The sequence below is a fragment of the Ahaetulla prasina genome, chromosome 14 (genome assembly GCF_028640845.1).
Source record: "Ahaetulla prasina isolate Xishuangbanna chromosome 14, ASM2864084v1, whole genome shotgun sequence".
Lineage (NCBI taxonomy): Eukaryota > Metazoa > Chordata > Lepidosauria > Squamata > Colubridae > Ahaetulla > Ahaetulla prasina.
Window position 1 is genome coordinate 15,866,241 of NC_080552.1, and position 14,614 is coordinate 15,880,854.

Here is a 14,614-nt window from a genome sequence, read left to right on the forward strand (position 1 = left end):
CCCCAGGCTCCTAGCAAGCATCTGGAGCCTGGGGAGAGGAAAAAACGGGCCTACTGGGCCCACCAGAAGTTGGGAAACAGGCCATTTCTGGCCTCCGGGGGGCCTCTTGGGTGGGGTAGGGAAGGCTGTTTTAGCCCTCCCCAGGCTCCAAGAAAGGTTCTGGAGCCTGGGAAGAGCGAAAAATGGGTCTACTGGGCCCACTGTGCCATCGCGTGCCAAAAGCGGGGGGAATGCAGAGGGGTCCCATGCATGTGCGTAAGGGTGGGTGGGGTGTATTGAATTATGGATGTGGGCACGTGCGGGTGCACCCCCCCACGCACCCCCCACTTTTGGCAGCCTTTTTAACTGTCTGTCACTCTGTCTCTGTCTCTCTGTCTCTGTCTCTGTCTCTGTATCTCTCTCTCTCTCTCTCTCCTTCCCCTCCCTCCCTCCCTCCTTCTCTCTCTCTATCTCCTTTGGGTCTCCTGAGAGATTCAGTACATTCCGCCCACGTGGCTAATAACCAGAGATATAATTCTTAAAAGAATTCTTTTAAGCAGATAGCATCTTTTTGATTTAAATGGATCAAAAGCAGCAGAGCTGTTTCTAACCTTTTTTTTTTCTAAGAAAGTTTAGCAGTTAATTGCTTTGAAACCTTTCTTGCGGTGGGGTTTGAGAGTAAATCTCTCGGGCGGGATCCTTAATTATCTTTATTAATAGGTTTTCCCCTTATTAATGGATTTCTCCCACCCTCGTCTGCCTGAATATCTTTTGACCCTTTTTTGATACAATCAGGCTGCTAATTGTGAAAAATGTGCTGAATATTCAGTATTGTTCCAAGTCTTGCCTTATGGCCACCTTATGGCCACCGTCCACTGCCCTGGAAGGAAGTTTGACCTAGGGATAAAAATGGTGGGTAACAATGGTGGTCTGTCTAAAGGGCAGGAAATTCTGGTTTAATTCCATATGCCCAAAGAACCCTAACCCTAGAGGCTTTGATGGCAAACCTATGGCGCATGTGCCAGAGGCGGCATGCAGAGCCCTCTCTGTGGGCATGCACGCCGTCACCAGCTGCTCCTTTGGTTCCCAAACCAGTTCCCAAACTAGAATGCATGCGAGCGTGTGTGTGCCAGAGCGCCAAAAATCCAGAAACCCGAAGACCAGCTGGCCAGTGCATATGCATGCTGTTGTGCCTTGTCCTTCCTCCTCTCCTCAGCCGGGCCCCTCCCATCTCCTGCTATCCGATTCAGAGTCTGATAATGAAGAGGAACAGCCTGGCTTGCCTCCAGCCCCCAGCCCTGGCACCATGCCCGGACAGAATGTCAGGAATGAACAAACAAACCTCACTCCTACAGCGTGTGAGCACGAAGCCAGCCACGTGCTAGAATTGCCGGCAGCAGATCAGGAGGAAGGGAGTTCACAGTGGATGGATCCCTGCTTCCGGAAAATTGAGAGGCGATGTCAGCAAAGGAAGGGAGGGGCAGGCCTGGATAAGTGCTGTGTCATGGAGCCACACCCCATGGCCTATATAAAGGATCTGCTTTTTGGCATTCCTTGAGTCAAGCAAAGTCTCATCTGGTTTGCTGAAGTCACACCTTGGATTCCTGCCTGCCCTGAGAACTCTGACAGGAATTTGGCAAAGCTGCAGAGGCTTCGTGGCCACGCTTGATACACACTTCCCAAACCCGGCCATTGGAGTGGGAGTGGGACACAACACATGCTGTTGTGTCTCGCTCGCTTTCCCCGCAGCCGGGTCCCTCTTATCTCCTGCCGAATGCTGAGGAATGTCCTGGCATGCCTCCAGGCCCCAGCCCTGGCACCATGCCCAGACAGGCCAAACAAGACGAAGGGCCTGACGTGCCTCCAACCCCCAGCCCTGGCTCCATGCCCAGGCAAACAGAGCAACTAGACCCCTCCCCCTCCCCCACAGAGCCACCGCCGCCCTCATTATAACATTAAGTTTAGAGAAATAATGTGAACGATGGTTGCAAACGGTGAAAGACGTTGCACAGAGATGCATGTACCCAGACGACATGCCGCTTAAGGAAAGATGGCATGTTTTATCTTTGCAATTGAAAAATTAAAAAAAAACACTTTTTATTAAAAGAAAGAAAGAAAGTCTCCCCCAATAAATTCTCGGGAAGTATTTTCAGACAGACGTTGATGAATTCCCCCAATAACCTGCCTGTTCTTGTAGCAACCGACTCCATTCTAGGAGCTCACCCTTAAAAAACAAAACAAAACAAAGCATTCTGCCTCCAGGCATCCTTTGGCTGAGGAGAGATTAAAAGTGTGTCAGCTGTGGAGTTATTTGGATTTTCAAAACGACAAAAGCGGCCATATACAGGAGGTGGAGGAGGAGGAGGTGGCTACAACCCTGGCTTAAGGCAAAATTCACTGATCTAAAAATATCCTGTACTTTGGAGGTGCTTTACTGGCCCAGACATGTGAATGGATGTGGAAAAGAGGAGGTCGCCCCCTTAGACACCTCTCGGGAAATTCTGCCAGCGTTTCTTTGATTCCTGTCATAGCCAGGTAGTCCTCGACGTAATTGAATAAATGCAGTGCTAAAGGAGACACAGATCCAGTATTCAAGAGGATGGGACCTAACCTCTATTGTGACCCAGGCCGAAGTAGGTAGTAGGAAACTCAGTCAGTGTAAAAACAAACAAACTTTATTATAACAGCTGAGAAAATCATATTAGTGGTCCGTGAGATTTAAAATTATAAATTTAGTGGTTTCTGAGATCCAAAAGGTTGATGACCCCTGCTCTAGGAGACGGGTGAGAAATAAAACCAATCAATGAATAAACAATAAATAAATAAAATTGCTTTGCAAAGAAAAAAAGAGAGACAAAATGAACACCTTCTCTTACACTGTTTATTAAAGGATGGGGGGTGGGGAATTCCTCTTTGTTTGTTTTTTTGTTGTTTGCCCAGTTGCAAACAACTGGGCAACAAAGCTGCAATTTGGAGGTTTAATTTGGAATAGTGAATGTTGCCCTCTTCGTACGCAGTTTGTACTGAAAAACAAAGCTGTTTTCGTTGGAGCCCAAAGCGTCTTAATCAGAGGAAGAAAAGCCAGTCTGCGGATGCGGTCATCAGCAGGAGACCTTAATGCCATGCCAATTTAATATAAATTAAGTTGCTAGGATTGTGAATTATGGGTGTGTGTGTGTGTGTGTGTGTGTGTGTGTGTGTTTAACAAGGCTTTTTCCAGCTTGACATGGCGGATGCAAGATATTAAAAGATAAGGTCCTTGAGTGGCGCAGACTGCTAAGACACTCTATTATTAACAGCAGCTGCTTGCAATTACTGCAGGTTCAAGCCCCACCAGGCCCAAGGTTGACTCAGCCTTCCATCCTTTATAAGGTAGGTAAAATGAGGACCCAGATTGTTGGGGGCAATAAGTTGACTTTGTATATAATATACAAATGGATGAAGACTATTGCTTAACACAGTGTAAGCCGCCCTGAGTCTTCGGAGAAGGGCGGGATATAAATGCAAATAAATAAATAAATAAATAAATAAATAAATAAATAAATAAATAAATAAATAAATAAATAAATAAATAAATAAATAAATATATCAAACTTGCCTTTTGAACTTAAAGGAGATTTTGCAGGTTCAAATGCTGCACGTGTTAATTTGAGATAAATGGAAAGAAAAAGAAGAACTAAGTATATTTAGCATTTCCTGGGTGTGTATTAAGCGTGTGCTTTGTGCTGAGAGGTTCAGATAACTGCAGTGTTCGATTTACGACCGCAATTGAGGGGGGCATGTGTTTCCATTGCTAAACAAGGTGGTGATTAAAATCCTGCCTGATTTTTTTGTCCTTCTTGTCATGGTTGTTAAGTGGATCGCTGCCCTCGGTGAAGCGAATGATGTGGTTGCAAACCCGGCTTCCCCAAAATGACTTTGCTTGCTGGAAGGCAGCTGGGAGATCACATGACCCCAGGACTAGAATTAGAATTAGAATAACAGAGTTGGAAGGGACCTTGGAGGTCTTCTAGTCCAACCCCCTGCTTAGGCAGGAAAGCCTACACCACTTCAGACAAATGGTTGTCTAATCTCTTCTTAAAAACTTCCACTGTTGGAGCATTCACAACTTCTAGAGGCAAGTTGTTCCACTGATTAATTGTTCTAACTGTCAGGAAATTTCTCCTTAGTTCTAAGTTGCTTCTCTCCTTGATTAGTTTCCACCCATTGCTTCTTATCCTGCCCTCAGGTGCTTTGGAGAACAGCCCGACTCCCTCGTCTTTGTGGCAACCCCTGAGATATTGGAAGACTGCTATCATGTCTCCCCTAGTCCTTCTTTTCATTAAACTAGACATACTCAGTTCCTGCAACCATTCTTCATATATTTTAGCCTCCAGTCTCCTAATCATCTTCATTGCTCTTCTCTGCACTCTTTCTAGAGTCTCCACATCTTTTTTACATCGTGGCGACCAAAACTGGATGCCGCATTCCATCATAAATACATGCTTGTGGCTATGGGCTGGGAAGTGGCTCACCAGGCTAATGCAGCCTGTTATTAACACACAGCTGCCTGCAATTACAATTACTGCAGGCTCGAGTCCCACCAGGCCCAAGGTTGACTCAGCCTTCCATCCTTTATAAGGTAGGTAAAATGAGGACCCAGATTGTTGGGGGGGGCAAAAAGTTGACTTTGTATATAAATATACAAATAGGATGAGACTATTGCCTTACACAATGTAAGCCGCCCTGACTCTTCGGAGAAGGGCGGGATATAAATTCAAATTTAAAAAAAATGTGCCTGAATTTTGATCGTATGACCGTGGGGAGCCTGTTACTGTCATAAGTGCAAGGATTGGTCGTAAGTCACTTTGGTCACCGCACTGTAAAAAAGATGTTGAGACACTAGAAAGAGTGCAGAGAAGAGCAACCAAGATGATTAGAGGGCTTGGAGTTTTGGGAAACCGAAACTTTGATTTTGGGTTTTGCTGATTAGATAGGTTTGTGATTATAGAAATGACTTTTGGGTCTTATTCCTGGCTAAATGGTTTGGAAGAGCCGGAATTAAGGTTTAGGTTGTCGCCGCGCTTCCCTTGCCTTCTTTTCTTCTTCTTCTTCTTTTTAAATTTGTTTTATTGAGTTTCCACAATTAAACAATTCTTATTCACCTCTTGTGCATGACTGTGACTATATACATATCATCACACTACAATTCACCTATACTCTATACATTTTTACTAAATCTACATTCTATTTTATATGTTTCCCACCCCTTTTTTTTCTATTTTTGATCCAATTGAACCATTTCTCCCATATTACGTAGAAATCCGAATCCATCAATCCTTTTAATTCAAGTGTCAATTTGTCCATTTCAGCGCAATTGAATATTTTTTTAATTATTAAGTCTTCAGAGTGTATGTTTGTGCTTCTCCAACATTATGCAAAAGCCAATCTTGCCGCAATTGTCATATGTAAAATGATATATATTGTTTTTGTTGTCATATTTCCTTTTCGTTATTTCTAGGAGAAACAATTCCAGTGTGTATTCTATCTGGAAGCCCATTATTTCCTGTATCCATCTATGTGTTTTCATCCAATATTTTTTTGTTTCGGAGCATAACCACCATGTATGAAAGAAGGTATCTTGCTCTTGTCCACATTGCCAACAGTTGGGGCTTAAATTTGCATATATTTCTGCCAATCTAAAAAAAGGTAAAGGTTCCCCTCGCACATATGTGCTAGTCGTTGCCGACTCTAGGGGGCAGTGCTCATCTCCGTTTCAAAGCCGAAGAGCCAGTGCTATCCGAAGACGTCTCTGTGGTCATGTGGCCGGCATGACTCAACACCAAAGGCGCACGGAACGCTGTTACCTTCCCACCAAAGGTGATCCCTATTTTTTCTACTTGCATTTTTACGTGCTTTCAAAACTGCTATGTTGGCAGCACTAGGGATTCGAACCGCTGACCTGCCGACCTTTCGATCGACAAGCTCAACGTCCTAGCCCCTGAGCCACCGTGTCCCTACAATCTAGAAGGTGCCAAATACCAATGGTAAAACATTTTATATAGATTCTCTTTATATTTTGCCGATCTGGGTAATTTATAATTTCTATTCCAAATATGTTTCCCGGTCCTCTAATTCAATATTGTGCCCAATGTTTTTTTGCCCAAGCTATCATAGGTCCCTTTACTATGTCTTCGGCTCTATCGAATTCTAGCAAATACTTGTACATTTTGGTTATTAATTTTTCATCCGGGCCAATCAACATTTTATCCAGTTGTTGTGGCAGCATTTCAATTCCATATGACCTTCTTTTCTTCTTCTTGAATGTGGTTTTTTTCCCCCAGAAGTTTGAAGATGTTTTGCCGGTTAGAATTGTTTTTGCGCAAAATTGGAAAGCAGAGAAAATACCCCTGGAAGGAAAAATTATTAGAAAAAAAATTAGACTGTGCAGAAATGAACAGATTAACTTTGATGATTAAAGAAAGAGAGGATTCAGAATATTTTAAGCTATGGAATAAATTTTACCATTGGTCAGAAGAAAGGTACAGATAAGCAATGGACAATTAGGTAAGAAAATGATAATAATGTATTTGTGGAAAAATGGTAATAGTTTAAATGGAAGTGAAGAAAGAAGAAACAATAAAAAGATGGAGCCAGGAAGAAAACACCGAGATGTCACATGGAAGAAATTAATGATGTTTTAAATGTATGTTTGTTTATAAAATAAAAACTTAAAACAAAGAAAAAGGAAGATGTTTTGTTGCTTGAAGCACAAGGCGACCTCTGGATTCCCTCCACAGCCTACAGAAAGAAACGGCCTGAATTTAAGGAGATGGGACTCTGCTTTGATAGAAGCTGCTTGCACGAGGGAGTCTCATTACAGCAGACAATGTGACCCCTTTGCTTCCAAACTGAAGCTGAGCTGCTGCGTTGCCGTAAAGGCTTCATCCAACTGTTGTCGTAGTTGGAATAAGCTTCTGGACACGTAGAGAGAGGAACTGCTTTTTGTTGGATTGTTGATAGCTTGTCGGAGTGGCGAGAATACACCCGGAAAGAAAGCTTAAATGTTTGGAGCCATCCCTTTTCTGAGAGAGTACTCTTGAGGCCGCAGCTATCATGGAACGAAGAGCGAAGATAAGCCTTGTGTAATATGGTGATAGGAACGCCAGAATTATTGAAGTTGTAGCTAAGAGCCTGGAGCATCCTTTACTTCCCTTGTGAGTGAGTCAGGTAAGTACGTGAACGATACAGTACAGGTCAAAGATAGACAATGAAAAGGATTGCCTTAAGAGGAGGAGAACACGATGAAAAACCCTTCAAATCTCAAACCTCACACAGACGTGCGAGGTGGGTTTGTTTTTGCAGGTCTAATAGTGGTGAGAAGAGGAGCGATCGAGAAGGACCAATGTTGCCTATCTCTGCAGGGTTCTGTGGAGAACCTCGCCTTCTGCTTTTGCTTCAAGTGGTTAAACATGAGTCCACCTAAAACAGCGGTTCTCAACCTGTGGGTCGGGACCCCGTTGGGGGTCGAATGACGATTTGCCAGGGGTCACCTAAGATCATCGGAAATATGGGAAGTATACTTGCGAGTCGAAGAATCGCGCTCCAATGGTTGACTCCACAAGCCAGCTGCAGGCTCTTCAAATCGCTAGCCGAATTCAGCTTCAGGCTTGATCAATTCAAAAAGAGAGAGATTTTTGTTCTGATGTCTCCCTCTCAAGCCAGCTGCAATCACTCCCAATCGCTAGCCTAATCTGGCTTCAGGCGTGATAAACTTAATAGGGGAGGAGTCTCCGCTTTAATGCCTCTGTCCTCAAGGCAATCACAAGCAGTTCAGATCGCTAGCCAAGACGGCTTCAGGCGCGATAAATTCAAAACGAAAATAATTTTACGGTTGGGGTCGCCACATCGTGGGGAATTTTGTTAAAGGGGTCGCAGCACTATAAAGGTTGAGAACCACTGACCTAAAACATTTGGTATGAAAGAAGAAGCGTGGCCAAAGGTTTAGAAATTTAAGAGATTTCATTTCAAGTTTACTGGCTCAGTTGCTCCCAAAATATCTTGATTGGAAACGGGAGAACTATTCTGTCATCAAGGGAGTTTTGGCCAGCATCGTAAGAAAACAATTCATTGAAAGCTATAGGTCTGTGATGGCGAACCTATGGCACATGTGCCACAGGTGGCACGCGGAGCCATATTGGTGGGCATGAGAGTGCTGCCCTAGTTCAGCTCCAGCGGGCATGTGTGTGCCGGCCAGCTGGTTTTTGAGCCTTCCAGGCCTACCAGAAGTCGGGAAACAGGCTGTTTCTGGCCTCCGAAGAGGTGGGGAAGGTGCGTTTTTTCACTCTCCCCAGGCTCCAGAGCCATTCTAGGAGCCTAGGGAGGGCAAAAATGGCTCCCCCCCCACACGCCAGAAATGGCTCATTTACCGACTTCCAGTGGGACCGGAAGTCCTGTTTTTCTGCCTCCCCAGACTCCAGAGGATTTCTTGGAGCCTGGGGAGTGTGAAAATGGCCTCCCCCCCCCGGAAGCACCCCCCTGGAGGCCAGCTCCAGAGAACCTTGGGGGTGTGTGGGGAAGGCCTCTAGAGCCTGGAGAGGGCAAAAAAAGAGCCTATCAGGCCCACCGTGCCATTGCGTGCCAAAAATGGGGGGAATGAGGGGAGATAGCACGGACATGCGTGGGGAGGCAGGGTGCATTGAATTATGGGTGTGGGCATGCACGTGCGCAACTGCCCCGCACTCCCCCTGCTTTTTGCATGTGATGGCATGCAAAATGGTGATAGGAACGCCATTTTCGCCATCACTGCTATAGGTTCTCTCTCTCTCTCTCTCTCTCTCTCTCTCTCTCTCTCTCTCTCTCTCTCTCTCTCTCTCTCTCCTCTCCTCTCCTCTCCTCTCCTCTCCTCTCCTCTCCTCTCCTCCCTTCCTCCTCCTCCTCCTCCCTCCTCTCCTCTCCTCTTCCTCTCCTCTCCTTCCTCCTCCCTCCCTCTCTCCCTCTCCCTCCCCTTCCCTCCCTCCCTCCCTCCCTCTCCCTCTCCCTCTCCCCTTCCATCCGTCCCTCCCTCTCTCTCTCTCTATCTCTGGAGGGATGTTACATAAAGACTTGGGAAGTATTTTAGAGGAGGAATGGAGATTGACATGGAGAGAGATGAACCTTGATCTTGGGTGATCAATAAAAATTGCAGAAAAACTGTCCGTGTGAAGTTGGATTCCAACATTTCTAATGGCTGGTATTAATCTAAGGAGGCTTGGAGCTAGAGCTGCTATCCAACTGGTTCATGTGATTCAGTTGTTAAATTCTTTTGGTTCTCCCTGGGCTATTTCATGATGGAACTTGGCCTTGAGCCTGCAGACTTTCCCCAAGCAATGATGTGCTTTCTCACCTGCTAGTCCCTCTCACGTGTAGGTATGTGCCCATGCCTGTCTCATTGGCGTATGGCTGTTTGGCAGTCAAGAGGAATTATCATCAGAATTACCAGTTACCTTATTGTCTTAATAGCCGTGCTTTCAAATAGCAAGAAGAAATTTAGAGAAGCTGAATAGTTCATTGCAGCCGAGTCAAGTCACCTCATAAGCTCAAATTTGAATTTTCCTCCAGGCCTGAGCAAGGGAGCATCTGAGAGGAACAGATGGTCTTGGAAGATGCAAGACTGTTCATGTTGCCTCAACAATCCTTTGTATCTTCGGGCAGATGCTTCACCCCGTCTAATCTGTTCTCCTTCCAGTGGTGATCTGGAAAGAAGTTGGTAGACCTAAATTGAGCCACGTCTGGCTGGTTGTGGCTGTCAAGCCCAAAAAATTCAGAAATCCAGGCAATTCAAACGAATATACAGGTTTATTGCGAGCTTAAGCTCTCTACAAGAATTGCTAACAGACAAAGCAAATTGGTGGTAGATAAGAGTCAATGGATTGACAAGAATTGAGGCCTTTGAATTCTGGTCCTGGAGAAGGCTCCTGCGAGTCCCTTGGACTGCAAGGCGAACAAACAAGTCAGTCCTAGAAGAGATCAACCCTGACTGCTCTTTAGAAGGCCAGATCCTGAAGATGAAACTCAAATCCTTTGGCCACCTAATGAGAAGGAAGGACTCACTGGAGAAGAGCCTAATGTTGGGAAAGATTGAGGGCAAAAGAAGAAGGGGGTGGCAGAGAATGAGGTGGTTGGAATCATTGAAGCAGTCGGCGTGAGCTTAAATGGACTCCAGAGCAGGGGTCAGCTGGCTGAGGAACTCTGGGAGTTGAAGTCCACAAGTCATAAAGGGACCAAGGTTGGAGACCCCTGCTCCAGAGGATGGTAGAGGACAGGAAGGCCTGGAGGAACGTTTTCCATGATGGGTTGGACACGACTTTGCAGCTAACAACCACAACAAGAGTCAATAGAATTCAAGGTGGACTTCGCTCCCTTGTGGGTTGCAAAGGAACTCCTTCAGGCTCTGCCTGATCACCTCTTACAGTGGCTTTGTACTGCTGACTAATTCATTGAGACATCCACAAGTTACAGCTTTAGGGCTAGCTTCCATTAATTTATCCCTCCTTTTGTGACCAGTGTCCTCCTCGCTTCTGCAGACGGTTTGCATGGGGTGATTAATTTCTGACACTGCTCATCCTGTAAGAACAAACCCAGGGGTAAAGCAAATTAGTGGCTCTTTTAATATGTCACAACGGTTGGCATAAAAGATGTCCTCAAATGCTCTTGAGGTCCCTCGTGGAAAGCGACAACGGCTTTAGCAAATTAATTAGAAGACCTAAAATATTATATCCAGGGAGATGTGGCTTGACTTGCCAAGATTACAAGGTTGTACTTGAGGGGGTGGGCTGGGCTGTCTTGCTCCACTTCCACCCACTACCTTGTTTTAAGCGGATCAACTCTGGGAGCATGTAAAGTAGCTCCCTTTTCTGGAGCAAAGTGGTAGTAAAGGGTCAGCTTCTCTTCGTTGGAATCCGTCAGGTGAGGAGGCTTCATTGAGTAAGTCTCCTTTGAACCAATACCCAATGAGCAATACCACTTAGACCTATATACTACCCCATAGTCTTTACAACTCTCTCTAAGCAGTTTACAGAGTCAGCATGTTGCCCCCCAACAATCTGGGTTCTCATTTTACCAACCTCGGAAGGATGGAAGGCTGAGTTAATACCAATAGTAAGAGCCCTTAGACTTGGAGACCGCTTCATAGTGTTTTACAGCCCTTTCTAAGTGGTTTATGGAGTCAGCCTCTTGCCCCCAACAATCTGGGTCCTCATTTTACCAACCTCGGAAGGAGGGAAGGCTGAATCAACCTTGAGCCAGTTAGAAAAGAACTCCAGGCTGTGAGCATAATTAGCCTGCAATACTGTATTCTAACCACTGGGAGGGAAGGAAGGAAGGAAGGAAGGAAGGAAGGAAGGAAGGAAGGAAGGAAGGAAGGAAGGAAGGAAGGAAGGAAGGAAGGAAGGAAGGAAGGAAGGACAATAGCAATAGCACTTAGACTTAGACTTATATACCACTTCATAGTGCTTTACAGCCCTCTCTAAGCGATTTACAGAGTCAGCACATTGCTTCCAACAATCTGGGTTCTCATTTTACCCACCTTGGAAGGATGGAAGGCTGAGTCAACCTTGAATCAGTCAGGATTGAACTCCTGGCAGTGAGCAGAGTCATCCTGCATTCTAACCACTGCATCCTCAAGCTGCCCAGTTGTGATGACAACAACAACACCCTTACTTGAATTGACCTCTTTTCTACATAATGGACAAGCATTTGCTCCAGTGGTGGGATTCAAAGTTTTTTACTACCGGTTCTGTGGATGTGGCTTGGTGGGTGTGGCATGGCTTGGTGGGCAATGCAGGGGAAGGTTACTGCAAAATCCCCATTCCCTCCCGATCAGCTGGGATTCGGGAGGCAGAAAATAGATGGGGGCGGGGCCAGTCAGAGGTGCTATTTAGCGGTTCTCCGAACTACTCAAAATTTCTGCTGCCGGTTCTCCAGAACTGGTCAGAACCTGCTGAACAGTAGTGGGTTTCACTTACCTTCACTACTGGTTTGCTATTTGGGAGTGTGCACTGCTTTTGCGCACGCGCAGAGCATCTGTGATGATGTCCGGGTGAGTGGATGGAGCCTCCCGCTGCTGCTGCTACTGGTTCGTCTGAACCAGGGTGAACCAGTAGCAACCCACTACAGCTGCTGAATACCACCTCTGATTTGCTCCCCAAAATAACCCCCAATTTACCTGGCTCTAGCCTGCCACTTTAGGAATCTTGGCTGAACCCTTTCAACATCTAAACCAAATGGTCATTTAGCCTTACGGTCATAAGTCAAGGACTACCTGCACTGAGCAGGACACCAAGGCAGGAAGAACTTCAAGAGAACCAAATCCGACCACACGTTATTCCCAGTAAAACCTGGGCTGTATTCAGTGACGGGATTCAAATAATTTAACAACTGGTTCTCTGCCCTAATGACCAGCTGGGTAGGCGTGGCTCGGTGGTCATGTGACTGTGTGGGCGTGGCCAACTCAACGTCACTCACGTCAATGGGCGCTTTGTCTTAGCTGTTACAATGTACTAAGGGTTAAGCAGAGAGGCAGTTTCTGTAAGCAGGACAATAAAGATTAGGCTAGAAACACCACCAGAATGTTTCCTTCCTTACAGGATTAGCCCTGTAAAGTAGGAAAAAACAAAATAAGATTTCTTCCAACAGCTGGTTCTCCGAACTGCTTAGAAAGTTAACAACCGGTTCTCCGAATAGGTGCGAACTGGCTGAATCCCACCACTGGCTGTATTCCTTTCATGTTCGGAACGTGGAGCCTACTCGGTCACCCCTCCTTCCTAACCACCAGTAGGTGATGCCTACTTGCTATTTACAATCCCACCTTTTGCAAGAGAGAGCGTGTTAGCCTCCCCTTTGTTATTTCAACGGGGTTGTGATTTAATAATTGCAAATGAGAGCATGGACCTGGCGCATGGGTGGCAGGAAAATGGATGGCCTATTTTTTTATTTATTTTTTTTTAAAAGGAGGAAATAATGAGTAAATAAAGAGCGGCATTAGCATATTTCTTGTAGGGAATAGAGTGCAGTACTAAAGTTGCAACACTGGTTTGTTCTTTGCTTGTCGTTGTTAAGGTAAGTTATGCTTCGGTGGATGGGTGGGTGGGAGGGTCCCCCTCCCTGGCATCTCTGCATCTGTCTTTGTGTATAATTTATTTTCACCGGGACATTAACCTTTGACATGGAACAGCACCGGTCCCGGCATGCATTAAATCTCAGGGGCATTGAGGTTAGGAAAGGAGGGAACAGGATCCCCTTGGGGTGTTTTATGGCACCAAATGAAGCTTTATGGTGTTTTATGGCACCAAATGAAGCACTTCACACCAAAGGTCTCTGGGTCATCGCGCTTCTCTTCTAGCCCAATGTGGCCGCTTGAAGTATGTCTGCACAGGGATGGGGTTCAAAAATTTTAGCAAGTGGTTCTCTGCCCGGTTGCTGGGTGGGCGTGGCCATGGTGGGCGTGGCTTAGTTGGCCTCCTGCACTACGGTGGTGATGGGGGTATGTGTTTTTGCCCCTCCCAGGGCTCCGGAGGCTTTCCTCGAGGGCCGTAATAGCTCAGGCTGTTAGTAGCCTGTTATTAAAACACAGCAGCCTGCAATTACTGCAGGTTCAAGCCCGGCCCGAGGTTGACTCAGCCTTCCATCCTTTATAAGGTAGGTAAAATGAGGACCCAGATTGTTGGGGGGGCAATAAGTTGACTTTGTAAATATACAAATAGAATGAGACTATTGCCTTACACACTGTAAGCCGCCCTGAGTCTTCGGAGAAGGGCGGGATATAAATGTAAATAAAAAAAGAAAATAAAAGAAAATGGCTTCCCCAGGCTCCAGAGGCCTTCCGGAGGCTGGAAACTTGCCTTCCAGTTTGGGGTGGAGCCAGCCAGGAGTGGGATTTGCTGGTTCTCCAAACTGTACAGATTCTTAGCTAGAAGTTCTCCCGAACCCCTGCGAACCCTCACTGTGAGGTAGTCCAGGCATGAAGCATAGCCAGGAGCATTAGCTCTATCTTTACTGATAAAGGATAATATTTGTAGTTCAGAGAAGAATAGAATAGAACAGAATAGAATAGAACAGAATAGAATAGAATAGAATTCTTTATTGGCCAAATGTGATTGGACACACAAGGAATTTGTCTTGGTGCCTATGCTCTCAGTGTACATAAAAAAAAGATACTTTCATCAAGGTACAACCCTTACAACACTTAATGATGGTCATAGGGTACAAATTTAACACTTAATGATACAACGCTTAATGATAATCATAGGGTACAAATAAGGAATCAGGAAACAATCAATATCAATAAAAATCATAAGGATTACCAGCAACAAAGTTAAAGTCATACAGTCATAAGTGGAAAGAGATGGGTGATGGGAACGATGAGAAGATTAATAGTGCAGATTTAGTAAATAGTTTGATAGTGTTGAAGGAATTATTGGTTTAGCAGAGTGATGGCCTTCGGGAAAAAACTGTTCTTGTGTCTAGTTGTTCTGGTGTGCAGTGCTCTGTAGCGTCGTTTTGAGGGTAGGAGTTGAAACAGTTTATATCCAGTATGCGAGGGGTCTGTAGATATTTTCACAGCCCTCTTTTTCACTCGTGCTGTATACAGGTCCTCCATGGAAGGCAGGTTGGTAGC